General features: G+C 39.9%; 1 protein-coding gene and 1 pseudogene across 5 annotated transcripts in view; one reads left to right on the forward strand and one right to left on the reverse strand.

Annotated features, from left to right (window-relative positions):
* Window positions 1–24,253, reverse strand: part of Astn2 (astrotactin 2) — a 986,452-nt gene that overhangs the window by 944,267 nt on the left and 17,932 nt on the right. The gene's annotated exons all lie outside the window — the stretch shown is intronic.
* Window positions 19,728–20,113, forward strand: H2az2-ps2 (H2A.Z variant histone 2, pseudogene 2; annotated as a pseudogene).

Below are 24,253 nucleotides of genomic sequence, written 5' to 3' on the forward strand. Positions count from 1 at the left end.
TCTTAAAACATCAAATGTCATATTGATCTTTTAGACAGAGGAGAAAAATACACAAAATTGCTTTAAGAACTAGGAGATGGGCAAAGTATTTCCAACGGGCATGTGATAGACATTTTCAAATACCGTATACCATTCAATCACCTGCTTATTCTTCATGTTTTCCAGGCTGAAGCAGCTCTCAGAATGGGAACCTCACTGTCCTAGGAGAGCCATTGATCATTGCTCAAGCTGGGAAGGAACTGTAACCAGTGTCTCATATGTTAGCAGGTCCTATGCCATACTTTTTAATGTTTTTCCTTTTCTTTTTATATGGTATGTCTATAAGAAGGATTAATGAATTGGATACAACCCAGGAAAACAAAAAGGAATGAGACTGCATCAGGCAAGGTCTATAAAAAATAAATCACAGATCATAGTCTACAAACATGATAGCTTTCAGTAGAATTACAAAGAGAACAGATGAAAAGATCACACGGCGGCTTAAGCTGGACCACGATAACTCCAAAATGTTTTGTGCAAAATTAATTCAAATGGATTGGGAGAAGCTGTGCACCTGCGAGCTTGAGAGTTAACTCAAGGCAAGAAGCAAAGAATTAAAGTTGGAAAGAATTCAAATGCAAACAAGACCTTAAGTCTGCTAGAGCTCACAGTCCTCACTGTATGATTATATCAATCCTGCTGTCTAACAGGCAATGCCTAAACAGGACTAGGCAAAGGTACTAGATAAGCAGACTCTTGCTTAATAAATTCTGGTTTGTTTTCATACCATGAGAACCTACTATACGTAAGAAGGAGCTATGTATAAGGCATAGAAGAAAAGTGTGTTGTCTGACTGTGTGAACTACTCAAATACCAGCCAGCAACACAGAATTCAAGACCCTTATGTCTGGTCTGTTCTGGGCTTCTCTAATCCCCATTCTTCCCCTTGCAGCTGAGTAATTGATTGGGTCATCTTTAAGATCAATCCTTGTTTTCTCCATCACTTTTTCTAAAATACTGACTGAATTTTACAGCATATCCAGGTACTAGTAGCTGTAACTCTTTGCTATCACGGATCAGATAATACAACCAATGTCCTCCCAAAGAAGAATGTGGCATGTTCTGGCCTGGATCCTTAAGTCAAGGTTTGACAAAATGAAGACCTTGCTAAGCCCTCTAGATCTGATAGGGGATGTTGTACTGTTTAGATGGTACATTTGTTTAATATTCCATAAAGTTAGGGTCAGCCACAAGAGCAACATCTTTCATGGATATATATATATATATATATATATATATATGTATATATATATACATATATATATATATACACACACACACACACACACACATATATATATCAAGACTGCAACTTATTTTTAATTATTTGTTTTATTTACATTTCAAATATTTTCCTCCTTCTCAGTCTCCTATCCATGAACTCCCCCTCCACCTCATTCCCCACCCATTAACCCCTACCTCATCCCTCCTCCCCTTTCCACTAGGAGGATCATCTCACTGCCACATAACCCCTCTAGCATCACCATTTTCTGGGGCATCAAGCACCACCATACCAAGTACCTGCCCCAACAAATGCCAGATAAGGCAAGGACTGATCAGTTTTTTCCCACTCAACTATGTACACTCACCAAAGCATCTATGAGTGATGTTTGTGCAACCAATTCCAAACCACAGGCCAAAAAAGCCAAGTACGTTTGAGATTAAACACAATTTTATGCAAGGCATTTTCTTTAACACATGATCTCATACACTTTTCATCAATTATATTAAAGAATTATCATTAGCCCCACACCACACTCCAGGAAATGAAGGCTTAAAGAGGCAAAAGGTCACACAGAGTCTGTATTAGAGAATTAAGACATTCAAGTTCAATCTACAGTAGAGGATGCCCACACTGCACTTATTACTTTTTTAGTTTCTTATTCTGATATAATAAATTTCCACAAGCTTAGAGTCATAACGTAGCATGTAGTCATGGTTTTATAGTTCTGGAGGTCAGAAATATGAAATAGCTTTTAATCAGTTCAAATCAAGATGTCAGAAAGGTTGCATTCCTTTCTGGATGCATGGGAATGGAACTATTACCTGGCCTTTCTAGCTGTAGAGTTGCAGCTTCTAGATCTTCATGCCCTCCTCCAGCATCAAAATACGCAACACAGATTCCTCAAGTCTCCGCATCTTACATTACTTTTCTTGATTCTTATGCTCACTACCTGAATCTGATAAGGATCCTTACTGTGAAACTGCAGTACCTAGATAGTCCAGCACAATCTTCCCATGTCAAGATCTTTAATTTAAGTCTATCATTAATGTCCCCAGTATATCACGGAAGGTTTATAGGTTAACTGATGTAAACGTATTCAGTTCAGTAAGAGGTAGAAAATATTATAGTAAGAGACATAACTAATACACGTTTTCGTAAAATATACTCTGGATTTCACATCAGCAATATAGTGAGTGTATAGGGAAATATATCAAAACAGTAATGTCAGGTTCAGGGACGATGGTTCAAAGGTTAACAGCAATGGTTCTTGCATAAGACTCAGGTTGGTTTCCAGCACAAACAGGGTGTTTACAACCATTTGTAACACTAGTTCCAGACAATTCAACACCTAATCTCCACAGGCATCAGGGTCATATGTGGTGCACACAGACATGCATGCAAGCAAAGCACTTATAATCATAAAATAAGCCATTTTTTAAAAAAATTAAACGATGAGTTGCAAATCTGTACATATTATTGTATAATAATCATGTCCAACACATTTTCCATTACTGTAGAACGCAGCTTCTCAGAGAATGTTATACAGAAATTAAAAAAAAAAAAACCTCACATCCTCAAATAGCAAAATTAGAGTCAAGTTATCATTAGAGACAGTTTAAAAACAGAATACGTGTCATTTGGGTTGATGGGATATGAGGATGTATGATCTGCCATTTTTTTATCTTTGGAATACCAAGAAATACACACACACACACACACACACACACACACACACACACACACACACACAGGAGATGAGCTGAAATGCAGTTGAGTTTGACTAAACATAATTTTTTCCTCCTTAGCAAGCATGTACAGAAAGGGGAAATAAAGCTAGAACTAGTTATCAGCTCAAGTATCAGATCTTCTAGTGCTAGCTATAAAAACACAATGCCACTCCTTTGAAAACAGTGAGTTTGAAGTCTGGCTTCAGTGTCTTCTTAAGAAGAGTGAGTTGACTGGTCGGTCTCTATGTGGCGCTTGGCATTACCAGTAATAGCACAGGTAGTATCCCAATAAATGGTGGGCATTCTTAATTCCTTTCCTTTATACTGACCCAAGAAGAAAAGGCAAAGACATCTGGGCTTATTTTGAAGAACTACCAATGGCTGTGCAACTAATCTTTTAGAAACCAACTTGTCCTTCCTTTTGCCTGTGCTGAAGGCTTAGCTGCAGGCTTAAAGGTATGAGGTAGACAATGGAGGGAAAACAAGCAGAGAAAGGGAAAAATGCAGCCATCCATCAGATGCAGAGGAAAAAACACAATGTATTATTTAGGGAGTTCAATGGTGGGCCTCTGTTAGGAGTGGACAAGGGAACCAGAGGTCTTTTGAACTCCTCAGGACTTGTCTGGTTTCTGAGCAAGACCAGATGCCATAGCCCCTATTAGACAGCCGTTTGCCAGCCATTGACAATCCACTGGGAACTTTTCAGGAAACACAGGGCTCTGAATAGGGCAGCAGGTTAATCAACCACAGCCCCTTTCTGGGAAAACATTTCTAAAACTCTGCCTTGGAAGCCATGCAAGCACTCAACTGCAGGAACCGAGGCTCAGAAGGTATATGAGGCAGAACCTGAATCACCTGTAAACAGAATCACTAAGAGCTTTTAGAGGGTAGTTTAAGGGGTGATGGACAGTATTCCAGACTCAGAAAAACTCTACCCCTGTAATTCCATCTAAAATTTCACTTTGATTCTCTTTGAGCATAAACATATATGGTTCTTTGGAGGGCAATATTTATGCAAATTGAAAACATCCATATTCTTTGACCTAGAAATATTACCTTCTGATACCTTACAAACAAAAATAAACACAGCAGAAAGATAAATATATTTATATGGACATAAACACATAGGTTCTCTCTCTCTCTCTCTCTCTCTGTTACACACACACACACACATACACACACACACACATATGCACACCCACATGAACACAATAGTTCACTAAAGCATCCATGACAATAAACAAAAGATTAGGAACTGACTTACGTGCCAATGATAGGAAATATCAATAGGATACAAATTTGATAAAATAAGGTCATTAAACATAATATAGCAAATTCAAATTTTCTGATGTTAAAAGCTTTCCCATCACTTTTAAATAAAAATAAAAGAAGTACCTTTCATCGTAATACACCAATGATCCTGAATATAGATGACTAGTACATTAGGTTTCACATGTAAGTATGGATATAAACTATGAAGAGGATCACATAAAAAATAGCAAAGATGTCTGAAAAGGAAATAGTGATAGAAAGTTCTAACATAAGACTGTCCTTTTAGAGCACATGGTTGGGTTGTTTTCATATTTTTGAACAATTAAGTTTACTGAGCCTGGTGACAATTGCCTATAGTTTCAAAGGAAATGAAACAATGAAGTGAATTTCCATACATGAGAGCAGGAAGAAATTTGAGATAGACTCATGTCCTTCATATCCCAAGCAGAGGCAGTAGACAAAGAGAAGATCATTATGTCCATGGTCACACACACAATCAGAAAGTAGGCCAGGGGTCCCAGTGCCCAGCTCTGCTTCCACCTAAGCTCACCTTTGAGTATCATCTCATTAAGGTGAATATGTGATGAATAGCAGAGAAAGTTATTGCTAGATCCTTTCGTGGGTCAGTGTGCTACAGAAAGTAGGGTCAAGATGCCAGCTCCTTGTCACTAGTTGGCCTGTGATCCCAAGTAGTCATTTTTCTCTTTGAGTGTTTGATATGTTTTTTCTTACATATAGTGTAAAGACTGCAGCATTCTCATGCTGATATTTTTTGAGTGTTCAATAGAAATTTTCTTTCATTCTTTATAAGCAGTACTCATTACCTCTCATTTGCAAAATAAATGTCTTTCTTGGGGGAAAGCTGGGAACTAGATTGTACATGTCTCAAAAGTAATAGCTTGTATTTCTGTTGTCCTTAACTCATGGCAGAATTTGAGAAAGTGAAAATATTTTCCAGATTTTAAGCTCATCAAATCCATTGAATTCTTTAGCTTCTTCCTACTTAACAAAAAAAACAAAATGCCTTTTGCTGAAAATACATTCATTGTAATAAAGAGTGCTATGAGTTCCTAGTCTGGAGCACCTTGTCTTGAGGGAGGGGATAAAGACAAAGGGAAGTGTGAGACAAGGGAGGGCATGGAGAGAGAGGGGAACCTGGTTTCTACAATAGGCAAGGAGAAGCACTAGAATACTGACTGCAGATGGAAAGAATCATTTCCATGTCTGTGTTCAGGAGGAGCCCCTGACAAAGTGAGGCAATGCTGATTGGCTGGCTCCAGAAACATTTCCCCAAACAGGCTTTAAAAGCCTGAAATTCCACCATTAATCCTTCCAGTTAAGCCTTTGAAGGCCTCTGTTAGCATATAAATGTTTCTCTAGGGAGGAATAATAAAATTTAATTCAAGCGAACAAACATTTACTGACAGTAGGTTCAGAACAGGCACTTGTACGGCGTAGGGTATCAAAAGATGGACAAGATACTTTTTTATCCTTCGGGAGCTTATATCTCATAGGGAGTTGGAGGATGCAAGCCAAATAACATTAAACATTGCTGTGATGACATAGTGGGATGGTAGCTCTTTAGATGTTCCTTTTTCTGCATATCTTATCAAGTGCCGAATTATAGCCTCACCTTGTGTTGAAAACTATGACATCTGTGTCCTTTGCCTGGAATGTCATAGGCAGCCATATGTGTTTTCTAAGCAAACAAAAGGACTGGCATTATTTTGGAAAAACACATTTTTCAAAGATCACTCCAACTGGTTCAGAAAAAGCCAGCGTAAATGCCAGAGAGATGGATAAAGAAGCAACAGAAAAAAGCTTTAAAGAGCAAGAAACAAAAGAGAAGGTGGGCCCTGGAAGAAACTAAGGGACAGTACCTACACTGGAAACTCAGAACACAATAGAGCCTTCTACCCACTCCCCCACCCCCATCTCCACCTCATGAGCTTAAAGTTCAATGTAGAAGTAACACCAAGTTAATAAAAATAAATACATGACTCGGATGAATAGTAAGTCCTTTAGAGGAAAGTGTCATTGCACACTAAGGAAGAATACTGAAGTCTTCTGTGAAGAGTTAATATGTGTTTTGTGAGGTCACCAGCCTAAAGAATGAATATGAACACAAGAGGCAGGGCTGAGGGCTTTACTCAGTAGTGTGAGTACTTAGCATTCATAATGATCTTGATTTCATCCCATCCATGAAATAATTTCATGAAGTAAGCCAATGAGATACCACCTCATCCAACTGGGATGGCTACAGTCAAAAAGACAGGCAACAATCAGTGTTGAAGAAACTAGAAGTCTCGTGCTGTACTGGTGTGAAGTTAAAGTGGTGCAGTTACTTTGAAAACGAAAAACATTTTGACAGTTCCTCAAAAAGTTAAGCATGAAATTACCATATCACCAAGAAAATCCCCGTATAGATATGTACTGTAGTAAAAGGGAAAGCATATATTTATATAAAACTTGTACATGTGTCTTCACAGACACATCAGTCATAATACCAAAAGGCGCTCGGAAGCAACCAACTCAAGGAACCAACAGAGTCATGAGCAAATAAAACCAGATGAATCCATTCAGTGAAGGAGTCATTCATATTATAAAAAAAGTAGACATGACAAATCACGAATGAACTGGAGACATTTCCAAGTGAAAGAAAGAGACCACAAAAAGAGTAACATTGTTTATGAGTTTATTGAGATAAAATATTCAGGGGCTGGAGGAAAGGCTCAGCTCTTAGGAACACACACTGCTGTTGTGATAGATCTGAGTTCCATTCCTAGTACCCAGGTCAGGTAGCTCATGACTGTCTGTAACTCCAGTTGCAAGGGATCCAACACCCTCTTCTGTACTCTATGGGTACTGCATGTACATGTGCATAGTGTCACCACACACACACACACACACACACACACACACACACACACACACACGCATGTACATAATTTTAAAATAAAATAGTCTAATTAAAGATAAAACAATCCAGAATAGGCAAAATCATGAAGACCCACAAACTAGTGGTTATGGACAGGAAAGGAAAGTGATTATTATTTCTTATGAAGTAATGAACTGTCCCAAAGGTACACAGTAGTTAACACTGCATTTATAATTACACTAAAACCCACTAGATTGTTCACTTTATTTAAAAGAGTGACTTTTATTTTGCATGAAGTATAATCCAGTATTTCTGTAATACCAATGAGGTAAGGAGGAGAGCAATAAAGGTATTGGTCTATTCAGAAGGAATAAAATGTATAAATCATCATGGGAGAGGAAATGGAATTGATGCAGAAAGCTGAGGTCAAGGTCAATGTGGTTAGAGTGTTGGCAACAAAGGAGAGTGGTAGTGCATAAGGGCAGAAATGCCTGGGCAGATCATGCATATCCTTCAGGTTTGGTCTTTGTCTTTACAATAATGTGGTGTGGATAGAGAGTTTTATGTAAGAGAATAACATAATTATCCTCTTTGCCCATGTTGGGCAGCATAAAACAAAAAGAGTCAAGTAGGGCCAATGAGATGGCATGGAGCCAAACAAGAGAAGACAGCAGGTCAAGAGGAAATGGGGCTGGGCTAGATACATGGAGAGAACAGGTGACAACTGAGGCTCGGGAATGAATGACTAGGGGAGGTCTCAGTTCACTAGCCAGTATGAGACTGATCTACAGCATCCTTATTTACAACCCACTCTGGACCAGAAGCAGAACAAGTCATTTTAATGTTCACACAGAAACAATGAGCTTATTTTTTTTCTCCCTATTCCTTCAAGAGAGGCAGGCTGCGAGGTCCTAAACAGCCTCCTAGATATAGACAAGTAGAAAGCAGTAACATAAGGATAAAGTGCAGGTGCCTGGTGCCACCGTTCTCTATGCTACAGCCTTGCACTGTGACTGGAAAGCTAGAGAAAGCAGATGACTTTCTACACTGACTTGACTCCAGTCTCTTAGTAGTAGCTGCCTGGAGCACTGAGTTGAGACAAATTCAGAGCTCAAGCCCAGGCCCAGCAGGAAAAGAGACCATGATTGATCAGTAGTACATGCCACAGGCAAAGAGAAATGGTGGTGGGTGAAGGGCTTGTCCACCATTTCTAGCAGTGACCTCAGAAGAGGAAGAATGAACATCTGGCCAAGAGCATCCCAAACAGCCACCTCTAAACCACTGACTCACACGGCTGTAGGTAAATCTCAGGAACGGGATGCTGAGGCAGAGCTATCAGAAACGACAGTGTCTGCTCCATAAAAAGCCAAGAAGCTTTTTTTGTATAAAGGGCCAGAGAGTGAATATGTTAGGCTTTTGGAGACAGACACTCTCTGTCACAACTACCCAAGTCTGCCAAAGTGGTATGAGAGCAGCCATGACAGTCTGTAAACAAACGAGCCTGGCAGTGTGCCAACAGATCTATTTATAAACAGCCAAAGAAGAACACCATAAATTTGTGTGCAGCATGAAATATCCTCCTCTGCATTTTCTTTCCAGCCATTTAAAATGGAAAACTTATTCTTTAAGTGCAAGTTGTAAGAAAAGGCAATGGTCTCCTCTCATCAAACAAGCAACAGGCTGCTGACCTCACCCCCACGTGTTTTCATTTATAAAGAGGTCAATTATGAGGGCTGGAGAAATGGCTCCACAGGTTAACAGCATGGGCTGCTCTTCTAGAGGACCTAGTTTGATTTCCACATCCCATAAGGAAGCCCATAACCATCTGTAACTCCAGTTTCAGGGACTGCTCTCTTCTGGACTACAAGCATACTGGGCATGCACATCGTGTACAGACATCAATGTGGGCAAAACACACATGCGCATAAAATAAAACGTAAATGTTTAAAAAAATAAGATAGTTACAGGTATCAGATTAGGGTCTACCTCTGGGTGGATTAGATCAAATGAAAGGACCCAGAGTATTTTCTAAGGTTATGGACATGCCCTTAGTTACAGATTCACAGACTTGTCAAAACTCTCAGAAATGGATACTTAATGGCTTGCATTTTACTATGCATAACCTGCAAAGTTTAGTTTTGAATGGAAACCACATGGGACCAGGCTATCACCCCCTGGAGGTGGTATTCGAGGATGAGCCTTGAAGAAAGACTAAAGCCTGCAAGGTAGGGAAGAAAGTGTGAGTAGAGGCAAATTCAATCAAGGTTCAAGCATGAACAATAACAACAAAAAACAGGATGAAAACTCTATTTCACAAGAAGCAATGGAAGTATATTCTCATCCACATGCCTTATTCTGCAAAGACTGTAGCTCGGAAATAATTGCTTTGCACAATAATTGGGAGATACAGTCTGGGAGCTGGCAGAAGAGGAGCCCGATACAATTTGGGGAGATTTGTTACGCTCAGCTCTCTTCTATCAATTCCAGAGGCTTGGATATTTCTGACCTGTTGCCTGGCATATTGTGAAAACTGCTTTTATTTACTGCACTTCTATTAAAAGATGAAATCCACGAGCAGGGGCTTACAGGGCAGAAAATCACCGTTTATGTCTCCACTTATCTCTCCTCACCGTCCAACAATTCATCTCCTTGGTGCTACAATCTGGCTTTCGAAGCCAGCTTCAAGGCAGCCTGAAAGGATCCAAAGAAATAAGACTAATAGACAGGTTGAACTAGGCTGGAAGAAAACGTTAGACCTGAGAAGGTGCACAGACAGTATGGCCACAGATGATAGGCTAGGTTGTAATGTAAATGGATGCATGCAAAGTTAGGTTTTATCCACAGTATAAAGATCCGTAAGAATCGGTGGGTATGATAGACTAGGAATTACATGAAGCAGGGGAAGAAACTTTTGATTCAAAGATAAAAGTTCTACCGAGGTGTCTCAGTGTTCTATTGCTATAAAGATACAACAAAGTACCATATTCTATTCCTTGACGTCCATAGTCTTGTGGCCATTTCATACTGCAGAAATGCATTTATTCCAACCTCAGTGTTCCCATAGTCCATCCCCATCTCAACACTATTTAAAAGTCCAAAGTTGAAAGTATCTTTTGAGTTTCTTGCATCCTCTAAACTATATTTAAGTCACTGTAAAAATCAAAATAATAATAAAAAAATCAGTTCACATGTTTCCAATACACGATGGCACAAAATATACTTACCATTCCAAAAGGAAGGAAGGGGAACATCATGAAGAAAACCTGGAGGAAATCAAGACCAAAAGCCCAGCAGGGCAAACACCCAATTCTACATCTCCATGTTTTCTGTCAAACCATTCCTAAGATCTCCAGCTCCTTTCAGAATTGTTAATGCAACACACTTCTCCATACCTACTCTTAGACTGGTTCCCTCCCTGGTCTGCAGCTTTCTTGTCAAGTATCCTACAACTCCCTCATCTCAAACATCTTGGATGCCCCAATACAATCCAGGCTTCACCACAACACCATCATGAAAAGGTCCTCTCTGGGCCTCCATGCAACGATACTCCTGACACATTCCTGGCCTCAGCAGCTTTCCTTAAGAGTGGAAAGATTGCACAACCACTTTTATTTTGTACTCTAAATATAGAACTAGGTGGCCAAGTTCTGGTGCGTGCTAGAACTGGAACATGGTCTCTTCTTTCCATTACATTTCCCTCAGATTCCTGTTGTTGATGGTTGCCATCATGGCTTAAGTTTTTTTTTTTTTTAATTTCTTTTCACAAGTTGAAAGCTTAGCTGGGTGAGATTTTGCCCTCAGGCTACCATTTCCTTTATTTCATTTACCTCTGGGCTGCTCTTTAAACTTTTTATCTCCTTGAGCACTGGACTTGGCTCCAACAAAACCGTTCCTAGTATACCTTTCAAACTCTACACTTTTGTTTTCTTCAGCCCCTTTTACACTGTCACTATAGATTTGCATAAGAACAAGCACTAATAACCACTTGAAGCACTCAATACAAGGCTGTCTTGAAAACTCCTTTGACAATGTCATTAATGTAAAACTTTTCAATTTAACTTTAGACAGATTTTGATAACAATGACAAAACCCAGCCATATTATTTGGCAAAATATCAAAACAATGGTCTTTAGGCCATTTATTAATATTCCCCACTAAACCTTCATGAGCTGGGCTGTCATAATTTTCACTGCTATCAGCAGCACTGACTTCTGTGCTCCTATTTGTATGACTCATTAATCCTCATTTAAAGCCTCCAACTGCTTTTCTAATGCAACGTGCACATTTCACCAACACGTAGCATGGTAGAGGCCTGTCACAGCAATGTCTCAATCACTGGGATTTCTTAGTCATTGTTCTTCTCCTAGGAAGAGACACTATGACCAATAAAACCCTTATGAAAGAATGTGTTTCACTGGGGACTTGCTTGCAGTTCTGAAGATTTACTCCATTATCTTCATGATGAGAAACATGGTGGCATGTAGCCATACTCTGGAACAAGAGCTGATAGCTACATCCTGATCTATAATGAGACAGGGAAAGAAGGATAGAGGTTGAGAGAAAGTGGGGGGGGGGAGAGAGACAAGAGGGAGGGGGGAGACAGACAGAAACAGACAGAGACAGAAGGAGAACCTAGGCATTGGCTTTTGAAATCTTAAAGCCTACTCTTAGTGACACACTTTCTGCAATGAGGCCACATCTACTCCAATAAGGCTATACTTCTTAATTCTCCTAATCCTTCCAAATAATTAGCTTCCCTGGTGACTAAGCATTCAAATATTCAAGCTTATGAGAGTCATTTTATTGAAACTACCACAGAAAGACAATCTTCACCTGAATGGATCCATTGGTTCTTTTTAGCACAACACATCTAAGTTTAACCAGGTTGAGGAATTTCAGCTTAAATATTTGTGATATTGCTAAATAAAGGGCTAGAGAAAGAATATGAGTTCCTTCCTGCCTCTGATCCTTGCTCTTTCCTTTGTGAAAAATGAGCTGGGAAAGACTGAGCAATACTTTCTGACCCTAAGGTTTTTTTTGTTAAAGATGTATTCGTGTGTGTGTGTGTGTGTGTGTGTGTGTGTGTTTGTGTGTGTGTGTGTTTGATTGAATTTCTATGTACCACATGAATTGGATCCCCTTAACTGGAGTTATAAGCTATTGTGAGACATCATGTGGGTTATGAGAAATGAAGCCAGATTCTCTACAAAAGAAATGCTCTTAACTACTGAACTTTCTCTCCATCCCCTCTAAAGTTTTTAACTCAATATCTTGATGATCTTCAAGTAAGTTATTTCTTCTGCATTGAGGAATAAATACAACTGTTTTCTAAAGGTATTCCCAGATTTGCAAAAGCCTATTCCTGTCTGCAAAGAAAATCCAGAATATTTGTTTCATTGTGTTGGTCATATTGCACCTTGGGTTGAATACATATAATTCTTCATGTATTTCTTTAATAATTAGCAAAATGTAGATAATGGTAGGAAAGAGGAAAAGGAAGGATGGGCGAAGAGCTGAAGGGCTGATTAGTGGTAAAATGATAGATATAAAAATGAATTAAATGGACCTGGAAAAATATTAGACAACAGAGGTGTGGGAGCACAACCATCCACAGAGAACTCACTAGGATAAATCTTATGTATATATTCTCAGAATTTCTGAAGCTTTCTGGGGCCCTCACTTCAGAAAATAGACCATAACATTCCTCTTGTAATTTTCTGAACTTGAAGCCAGTACCAGGCGTATTAATTTTTTATCTGTGAAAGGAACATAAAGAATAATATGTAATACCTTTCACCTATTGAAAAGTATGAGTCAGACTCAGAAAATTATGTAGTGTAAAAAATACTTAATTTTAAGACAGTATTTCCAAAGTATGTAATAATAATAATAATAATAATAATAATAGAATAAATACATGAAATGGGGGGCATAAAATGTTGATCAGAAAACAAATTGAAAAGATGGGCAGGAATCAGACTTCCTGGAAAGGGAAGTAGGCGGTAGGAGCGGTGATCAATGTTTGATTACGACCAAGGAGAATTATGCTAATTATGAACTACTTGGATTAAGCAAGCATGCATAAAACTCCAGCCCTATGACAGAGTTATGACTGAGGGTAGTTAAATAGAAACTTACACAGAAAGTAATAGTGGAAGAATTGATAGAGACAAAGAAGTGTTAAGTAAAGTCAAAAGACAGAGACATTTGTAGGAAAATCTGGAAACTCCAGGAGTTCTGATTCTTAAACCAAAGAAGATACTGTGGTTGGATACCCTAGGGCCAACAGGAAGAGCACCTCTAGTTCCAGAACACTGGAGGTTGATAAAAGATGAATGGGACAACAGAGGCTGGCCTAGAGTGCTCAGTGCTAGGGTAAAAAGGACACCTGGAGCCCTGCCTTTCTCCTCACTGCCAACTCTAAGTTGCTAAGGTTACATTCTTGACGGCCTAATTAGTTACCTGTCACTCTTTGACAAAGATCAAGAGGGAAGGAAAAAGTAAAAGCAGACATTTCATAATCCTAGACAAGAAGAAAATTATATACCCAGTCACCCATTCATAGACACCCTGCCTACAGTCAAAGATGATGTTGTCTGTAGCAGAACTATATTATGTTACTAGTTCGGAGATTGCTGGGAACCCACAGCTATGCTCAGTTAGCAGGGAGCTTCAGATGGCTTTCATAAGGTGAAGCAGAAGTAAGATCAGTAATTCAGGAGGAAGAGACTGTGCACAACTCAGTTACAAATTCTTTCCAGCAAACATTAGGAATCCCATACTGTGGTGGCCAGTCTAGACACTGTGAGTTAAGACATGCTGATGTATTTCTCCTGGGCTACATTCTAAGACTGTGAACGATGATGTGTTATTTTGGAACTGAATTTATGAGCTTGAATACAGCGAACGAGATCAGAAGTGGGGAGAGCAGGTAGGGGACAAAAGCAGGAAGTAGAAGATTTAGTGAGTAGAAGGAAACTGAAGACTTCAAAGAATGTCCTTCTCTGGCTCTAGAGATGACTAACATCTTTCTCTACATACTACAGTGGGATGCCCTCTCTCAGTTCCTCCACTGCTTTGGGTACCACTAAGTAATGCTAGACCTAGACATTTCATGCTTAGAACATTGTACATACACTGCAGCATCTCCCTTTCTTCTTCCTTTACCATATAACTTGTGTTGGCCTAATCAAATCTCCTTTCTCCCAAGAGGAAGAGGAGTAACACACTGGGCTGTGTACAAGATAGTCTTTTTATAACAAATCTGTTAGTTGCTGAGAAAACCACTTTTGTACTCAATCCTATCTTGACTTAGATGAAATTTGGAGACCCTGGACAGATATAAGGTACTCTGTGTATCTTATATTCTGTAGGCTGTTGTCTTCCTAGTGTTACACATATGGTAAATTGGACAATTTGTCCAATTGAAAGAAATGAGTAACTTATAATCTTATATTTGTGGCTTAATCAGCAATCCATCTCCATCCTTTATCAGAGGACCTAGTATACAGTAGGAGCTCTGTAAATGTTCATTGAGCTGAAGTACTATATAATTTTATGATAATCTGCATTTATTTCTTCATTTCACATTCAACATTCAACACACAAAATATTGTATTTATCTTCAATGAGCTTCTCAATAGTTATTGGAAATAAATATCGAACCAAAATAATTGAAACATCCAAAACGTTGCTGCCAGCAACAGATGCAGGCATATAAAATGGAATGAATGGCTGCTAAACCTGAAGTGTCAAAAGCAGCATCAAAATCATCAGAAGGCATCCAGCATTAAAAAAAAGAAGAAGAAGAAGAAAAAAGAATAAAAAAGTGCAGGCAGGACCTTTCAAGGCCACCTTGTGCAAGGCCCTGAGGCAGACACAGACTTGCAACACTTGAGGCATCAAAAGATTATCAGTAGGGCAGGAGAGATGGTTCAGTGAATAAAGCACTTTCGATACAGGCATAAATACCTGAGCTAGATTCCCCAGAACCCACATAAAAAGGCAGGTGCACTGATGCACATCTGTACTTCCTGTGATGGCTGAGAATCTCTGAGACTCACTGCCCAAACACTGTAGCTGGTTCCAGTATCTCCAGACTCAGAGACCCTTTCACAAAACATACCACTGTCCTACACACACACACACACAAGCACACATGCATGCACACACACACATACACACACACACACACACACTCCAAAAATTTACCAGAAAAAATGAAAGGCAGAAAATAATAGAAAAATAACAGAAAAAAGGAAGGGGATATCAAACAGAATGTAAATCAGAGAGTCGTTATTCTTTCTAGAGTTGTGTCTGTATCTCCCCGCCCACTCCCTATCCTCCCAAGAAGATGCTGACTCTGGATTGTTAGGCATGGCCTAAGATCATAAACAAGAGAACAAAATACAGTATCACTTCTCTGGAGCAGAGCAACTACTCCATCTTCTACACCAGCCCTTGAATTAGATGTTTGTTTTACTGCCAGGGCTAGTGCAGAATGGACAGTGTAGGCCACTGATGTCTCCCTGTACTTCCTGGAGCTCCAAAGCCACTTCAGAAAAGGAAAGGAAAGACTCCCTCCCAGGGAAAGGCCTCTGGCACAGAAGCTCTTTTTTCCAATGCTTTTTACAACATGGTCCCAGACCCTTCCAAAACATTCCCTTTGCTTAAAATAAACAAAGTAAATAGAGTTGAGAGCAGGCAGCTAGCCTAGAATGCTAGAATGTGAGAGGGATTACTCAGTGCACTCAATAGGAAGCACCACAAAAAAAAAAAAAAAAAAACGAGAAAGCACAGCACCCCACCAGAGTCTATGGCTGCAGGGCAACTGTTTGTAGCCACATATTAATTAACCCTTAATCCTGAATTTTCTGCCCTCTATTTACAGCCTCTTTCTAAATCACATACAGACTAAAAATATAACTGCATCTTTTTCCCTGTATCCTGCAACAGAGCTTAGAGGCCATCCTGCCCTCTGGTCATTGTTCATGTATCTGACATCAGTTACCCCTCATTGGCCATAAAAGAATGTATTGACTGTGTAGAGAAACAAGAATAGATATGATGCTGGAGCTGCAAGTCGAGCCAAATAATAACAAGATAAATTCTTAACTGTATCCTACCATGCTGTTCCAATGGTACATGCCTTCCTCTCTCTCCCAGGTAGGGATTAAAGGAGTCTTTTGCAATTTATCCTGCTTCAGAGAGCACCTGCAAGTCTCCTGCTTACACATCACTCCTTCCTTTGCTCACAATCTAAAAGCAATTTAACTTGCTATATGAAAGAAGAAGCAAAAGAGGCTGGCAATGGGAAAAGAGGGCTTTGGGCTTGTTTGTTTGTTTCCTTTACACTTGCTCACTGACTACAAAGCTGTTTCCAACAGTAGCAGAAAGTCCCTCCCAAGGCACATGAAGGAGATGGGAACACACAAGCCTAATTGCATTATGCTGCAGTTTGACTAAATGATCACTAACTTCATTATGGAACAAAAAATGAAAACTACCGAGACATATTTAACTCATCACTCCCCTTACTTGCTTGCAGACTCTGGTCACAAGCTTAAGGGAATAGGAAACCGAGGGGAATGTTCTTGGGTCCTTATGAAAATGACTTGCATATTCTATGATCCCCTTCAGGAGGTGGGAGTCGGGAAGAGGCACAGCTGTCTTCTCTTTTTTTTTATGAGTTTTTTTTAATTTTATTTTTCTTGGATATTTTATGTATTTACATTTCAAATGTCATCCCTTTTTACCTCCTCTCCCATACGCCCTCCCCCTGCTTTTATGAGGATGCTCCCACTCCTACACACCCACTCCCACCCACCTACTCTCATGTCAACACCCTGGTATTACTCTTCATAGGACCAAGGGCTTTTCCTCCTATTGATGCCAGACAATGCCGTCCTCTTACAACTGAAGCCATGGGTCTCTCCATGTATACTCTTTGGTTGGGAGTTTAGTCCCTGGGAGCTGCAGTGGGGTCTGGTTGGTTGATATTGTTGTTCTTCCTATGGTGTTTAAAACCCCTCAGTTCCTTTAGTATTTTCTCTAACTGCTTCACTGGGGTTTCCGTGTTCAGTCCAGTGGTTGGCTGTAACAATCCTCATCTGTATCAGTAGGGCTCTGGCAGAACCTCTTGGCAGACACCCAAATCTGGGTCCTGTCAATAAGCACTTAGCATTAGCAATAGTGACTGGGTTTGGTGGCTGCATATGGGATGAATCTCCAGGTGGGGCAGTGTCTGGATGACCTTTTCTCCAGTCTCCGCTCCATTCTTTGTCCCTGTATTTTCTCCCATGAGTATTTTGTTCTCTTAGAAGGAATGAAGCATACACGCAGCGTCTTTTCTATCTCCTGCCATCCACCTCTTTCCCTGGGGACTTCCTCTGACTTTCCATGCCACATGAAGGGGAAAGCAGGTTAAACTTAAACGTCCACCCCAGTCATTCACTCTGAGAACATTTGCTGATTGTGAATCACTTCTTGTGAGATGCAGGACGTATAGTGTGTTGGAGAAAACTACCCAGATCGCTGTCCTTACATAGTTAGCTCTCAAGGCTCCCAGCACAACAGTCACAGAACAGTACCTCTGTGTATATTCCTGAGTGACAGTGAAAAAGAGTGAATATGGCTATGGATTAAGATTAGAGAACGAAGGAAGGCTGGGTAAGGAGCCCCAGCAAACAAGAAGGGAGTTCAGGTAGAGATTTACAAAGTCTGGTGGGCACTGACACTCTAACTAGCTGGACTGTTGTATCACTAAAATCACTGGGAACACCACAAGTGAAACGAACAGGACAGTTCTTGGGCCCAGATTTTCTGTTTTCTGATATGACTGGCCCAGACCTCCACATATTTGGGGGATTTCTGTTTGTTCCTGTTTTGTCTCTTTGTTTTGATTGTGTGAGCTGCATTTTATATAATTTAGGAGTTTTAGCCTTATGTAAACTCTGCTGGAAATGCACCATGTTCCCACATTTTATCCTTCCTGGTCTCAACCATTATTTTTTTATCATTTGCATTTTCCATGTTGAATTGGCTACAACCATACTCTCGGGAATGAACTGAAGTTCATAGCTCACAATACAGATTCATCTCTGTGGTACATACACAGCCTCCAGCTTTTAGTGGGTGTATGTCCAACATTCCCATATCATAGAAAAGGTTTCGGGGCTCTGGAAGTCTTCAATGGCTCTGCCAGTGCACTTTCTCAGCCCCTTCCTCCTAAGGCCTGACATGAACTGATCTTTCTCTTGTCTCAATAGCTATACTTTTTCAGAATGTCACAGAGTTGAATTCATAGTGTGTGGCCTTTTCAGATTGGTTTCTTTCAGGTAGTAGTATGCTTTGAAGATTCCTGTATCTCTCTATAACGTCATTACTGAAAATACCCCAGAGTTTGAAGATACTATTTTTTTTAATCCATTCACCTACTAATGGACATCTTGTTTCTATCAAGATTTTAACTATTACAAGTAAGCTGTTATAAATAGGCACATGCAAATTGCTATGCGGATGGAAGTTTTCAACTCATTTGAATAAATACAAAGAACAAAAAATTATTGGATTGTATGGTAAGAGAATATTTTATATGAAACTGCCAAACTGTTTAACCATAATTAATTAATTAGTTAATTAAATTAACTATTACAGGGTAGATCCCAATTATTATAATGTACTGCTGAAGCTGGATATGTGTATGCCTTGATCAAAGGCTATATATTTTGTTACAACCACAATGGAAAGCCACAATAAATATAGCCAGAGGCATAATTAAACAGATAATTAAGACTGCGAGTGTGTATGTGCAACCTATGTGTGTATGTGTGTGTGTACGTGTGTATGTATGTATGTATGTATGTATGTATGTATGTATGTGTTTTCAGATGTACATAGAGGTCCTAAAACAGCCTCAGTTGCTACCCACAGAAGTAATATTTACTTCCGTTGAGATAGTGTCTCTCATTTGCTTAGAGATCAGCAATTAAGCTAAGCTAGCTTGCCAGTAAACCCTAAATCTCATCCCATCTCCAAGAGCACCATGTCAAGCCTTTATACATGGGTTCTGAGAGTCAAACTCAGGTCCTCATGTATATGAGGTAAGTACTTTATTGATTGAGCTATGGTCCCATTTACTGGAGCTCATGTTTATAAAGCCCCTGGCAGCATGTAAGGATAAAACAAGTAAAATCATACAAAAGGGACAAACAATAAAGAATGAGAACTCAGACAGAAGACTACTGGATTACAGATCACTGCAACAGTAATGTGTACCAAGAAGGAAGGAACAGTGGGAGAAAATAACAGTAGCTTTGACAGTGTTACATATCAAAATGGAACAAAACAGAGGAGGAAATTCAAGAATTAGAGCAGATGTCCAGAGTCCTGCTCTAGAAAGAACTATAGCAAACATTAGTGGTAACTCCTTTATGCTTTTCCTTCTCCTGCTCCTTCGTTTTTGTTCCTGTTTGCTTGATCAGTGTTGAAAGAATAACCTGTCTAGGTTCATTTCAATTGATATTTAGATTTGATTCAACTAGAGAGTTTGAATCGCGGTACCCCGGAGGAGTGGGCGCCAGGATCTCACTGAGCGTCCCCCTGGCCTTGTCTCTTCCTAGCTTGTCCGAGCTTCAGCACAGTCCGAGATGGCTGGTGGTAAGGCTAGAAAGGACTCCGGAAAGGCCAAGACAAAGGCGGTTTCCCCGCTCCCAGCAAGCGGACTTGCAGTTCCCTGTAGGCCATATTAATCGACACCAGAAATCTAGAACAACAAGTCACGCGTGTGTGGGCGCGACCGCAGCGGTGTACAGCGTAGCCATCTCGGAGTACCTCACCGTAGAGGTACTTGAGTTGGCAGGAAATGCATCAAAAGACTTGAAGGTAAAGCTTATTACCCTTCGTCACTTGCAACTTGCTATCCGCGGTGGTGAAGAGTTGTACTCTCTGATCAAGGCTACGATGATCGTCTAAGGATGCCTGGATTCCTTATTATCTCAGGACTCTAAATATTCTTAACAGCTGTCCAGTGTTGGTGATTCCAGTGGATTGTATCTCTGTGAAAAACACAATTTTGCCTTTTTGTAATTCTATTTGAGCAAGTTGGAGGCTTAATTAGCCCTCCAACCAACCAAATCTCTGCATTCCAGTCTTAACCATAATTAAGTGTTACTTAACTTAATGGCTTCAAAGAAGCTATTGAATCTGAAGTAGTGGGTTTGGATTGACTTGAATGTTTTTAAAAAACTGTTTGGATTTTAATTGTGATGCAGAAGTTATAGTAACAAACATTTGGTTTTGTACATACTTTATTTCCACTTTGGTGGATAAGCTCAATAAAGGTCAGATAGTCCCCCCCCCCAAAAAAAAAGGAATACTAGACCCAGGGCATTGGCCTTTATGGTCAAAATCGGTCTCTTCTATCCAGAGTAAAAGAATATGTGATATATAATATATGAGCTTATCTTAACTCATTCCTATAGTTTTTATCTGTAATCAAAGGTTGGAATTTTATAAGCACTTCATCTCATTCATATTCATTCATACATTCTTTTGCTCTCTTTCTCACACTTGTGTGTGTGTGTGTGTGTGTGTGTGTGTGTGTGTGTGTGTGCTTGTTGTCTGGAGTTCTTTATGTAGATTAGGCTGACTTCGAAGATCTGCCTGCCTCTGTGTTGGATTAAAGACCCGTTCTACCACCCAGCCGAAGCAATGCTCTCTTAAAAGAGTTTATCAGCCTTGCAACTTTTCTTCTGAAACTCTCAGGCAGATGTTTTCATGCCCTGAGGACAATGTCTTCTAACAATAGTTGGTAATAAATAGTGCAGGAACAGCAGAGGGGGCTAAGAAAGGAACCATCAGAATGACAGGAAAAGATCTTAAATATTTACCAGAAAAGGAACTAAACGCCCAGGTCTTCTTTACCAGCTGCTGCTTTCAAAAATGATTTTATGTCCTAAAGCCAGGTGAGGTTTATGGGTGAATGTCCCAGAGTTCATTCAGTATAACTGGAAATACATTTGACGGTAGAAATAGCCAAGAAGTTAGGAGTGACCTCTCACCAAAAAGGAAGACGTGATACCCCTGTAAGTCCCTGCCACAGCCACTCTCATCTAAGGTTCACCCACCTTCTCTACTGGGAAGGTTGACTGGCTCCAAACAGCATGAACTTATTCAAGCATGCAGCAATGAGCTCTCCTGGTCAAGGGTAAAAGATTGGAGAAGCTTGAATTCTAGATGATAGACAGAGGACTAAATGACATGAGCAAATGTGAAGAAAACAGATGGACAGAAGGACACACAAAGGAAAAGTGGGAGATACAGTAGAGAGAAGAAACAAATTTATTAAGAACTAGGAAAAAGGGAGAAAGGGAATCTAGTGAAAACAGAAGAAGAAATGTAGAAAGTGGGGACGAAGAGGAAGCTGAGAGAGAAGAGAGGTGAGATGACAAGAGCTAAGAGCATGTGCATTCCATCTATGTGACCCCATTCACAGCGAGAGAGGTTACAAGTGCTTGTGCTCCCCCCCCCGTCTCTCTCTCTCTCTCTCAGAAATACTCATAAGTCTTCAGTAAAACATTGATGGAAACTCTGTGTGTTCATGTCAGACACCTTCATTTGCACTCCTCTTGCTTCCAGAACTCTTGTTGGTCTTAAGGCCCAGATGCTTCAGCGAGCTGGGTTTCAGGGATGGAGAAGAGTAGAAAGCAAGGAACTACTGAGAAAGAACTCATCAGGGGCCTAGAATTCTTACTGGTGAGTGGGATTAATGGAGTAATATAAGGTATTCCAGGTTAGAAAACATCCTAGACTTTGCAAATGAAATCTTGTGATGTGGTATTATTATTAACAAACCTCGGTATGTTTGAAAATTAATTGTTTTGCATTTAAAACTAGATCTTTTGCTAGTTATGAGTTATGTAGTCATTTGTCCAAAAAAAGGCAGTTCTACCAACATTTATGGACAAGTATTTAGTAAAAGATTTGTTGTCAAGGTAACAAGACCCAAAGCCCAACACTCCATCTAAAGCCTTGAGGACCTCATGAGCGAATGGGGCTACCCAACTGAAGTTTCTGCTCTGTATTTCAGTAGGAAAGCCACTGACCACATCTCGTTATTACCAAGATTTTAATTAATTAAGTAAAATCTAAAACTCATTCTTTTCAGTCACTATAGGTCTATATAGTATTATACTCTGACAGATAGAGGAGTAAATAAAAGATGAGCATCAATATTTCAGCAGAGGAGATGGGATTTGAAACAGATATGAAATAAAGTGTCCTGAATAAGCATGTGCAAAACTTAATTAGGAGAGGAAGGGACCAGTAATGAACATTTTCATCAATAAACTTCCAAAGCTAAAATTTATGTAGGCAAGGACATCCAAATATAGTTGGAAAAAGAGAGCTAATTTCCCCAGAATAGTTAAAAGTCAACCTTGACTGAAATATAGGTAGAAAATTATGAGAAAGAACAGTTATAGATGTGGTCCTTGTAGAGAGCTTGGATGCCAAAATATGGACTCTTAATTCCATAGACAATGTGGAGCCACTGGAGATTCAAAGCAAGGGAGAAACAACCTGTAACTATGACTCTATAGGCACCATCCAGTACACCTTCTTACAGTAGGCACTGGAGCAGTACTGGAAGCGATTAGGAGCACCATGAGGAAGCCAGGAAAACAAAGTAGCTGCTATTAGGATGCACTACGAAGGCCATAAAAGAGTTTTACTTTGCCCCAAATAAGAATGGCTTCTAAAAGCATAACTACCACTATAGAAGCCAGATCCCTGAAGTCATTTCCTGAGCTAATATCCTTGCACAGGAATCATCCAAGAAAGGCAAGCATGTTCACAATCATTTGCCAGCCCATTAACTTACTCTGTAGGCTCCTTTCTCTGGAGACTACCTTCACTGGCTGAGTCTCCTCAGAAGACCCTAGGACAGGGTCCTTGAGAAAAGGGTGAGAGAAGGGAGAGAGAAAGAAAGAGAAAAATGATATGAAGAGGTATTTAAAGAACATATGCTGGAAAAATCAAAACAAATTCTAAGCCATTTTTACTAGAAGAGATTTTATGGAGCGAGACATCCACAAAATGAGTTTTGAACTATACTCTGCACCTCATAAAATAGGAGAACCCTTGGCAGTATACACACACAACACACACACACACACACACACACACACACACACACACACACACACACACAGCCCCTGCATCATTTGCCCACTTCTCCCCAACAGGTAAGGATTTAGCAAAATCTGTTGGATATGAAAGAATCTAGGTTTGCTATTTCATATCTGTAATAAGAAGCAGTCTCATTCCACCATCGTCCAGAAAGGTGGAAGTCTCCTTTCGGCCTTGGCCTCAGTTTACACGGCCAAGAGATTAGCATGGGAGAATCCTGGAATCCCTGGCCGTAATGAATTTGGATCCCGTCTGTTCATCACTGTTCTGTCATTCAAAAGCCAAAGAAAGCATTAAGATGCATCCCTCAAATTCACCCAAATTCAAGATGATAGAGAGCAACTTCTTAGGAATCCAAAGTATGTGGGTTTGAGATTTGGTGGGATGGGTGCTCATGAATCTCAAGATACCAGAGATGATGTTTCTGATTCATCGCTGAGGTGTTATTTTCTCTTCTTAGCAGCATAGTTAGAAGGAAACCAGTATCAAGGGGCTAAGATTGCTACATCACATTTCTAAGAATCAAATGATCACATAAAGCTTTCTTCTGTCATTGCCTTCACCAACTGTTGGCTTAGCTTCTGGATTGTCCTTGGCAGGTGCATTCAGCCTGCAGCTGCTTACATTCAGGATAGTTATGAATTAAGCCCAACATAAATTAGAAACCCACTTAAAACATTGCGAGGTTTCTCTTTTGCTATTTTTAACTCAGTTGTGCAATTTCCAGGCATATACTTTATAAATATCACTATCACAAGTTGCAAGGTCAAATTTTGCAGGTACAAGTAGAGCATCCCGAGTTCTTAGAGTTTGAGAGGCCGGAGTAGTGAGGGGCTCCATCTACAGTACTCTAAGAACTCTATCACCAGTTGAGTTACATCACCCTACACACACTCTCCTTGGGGAACCAGTTTGTTTCCCAAA

This window comes from Rattus norvegicus, chromosome 5, assembly GCF_036323735.1.
Source record: "Rattus norvegicus strain BN/NHsdMcwi chromosome 5, GRCr8, whole genome shotgun sequence".
In the NCBI taxonomy this organism is placed as follows: Eukaryota; Metazoa; Chordata; class Mammalia; order Rodentia; family Muridae; genus Rattus; species Rattus norvegicus.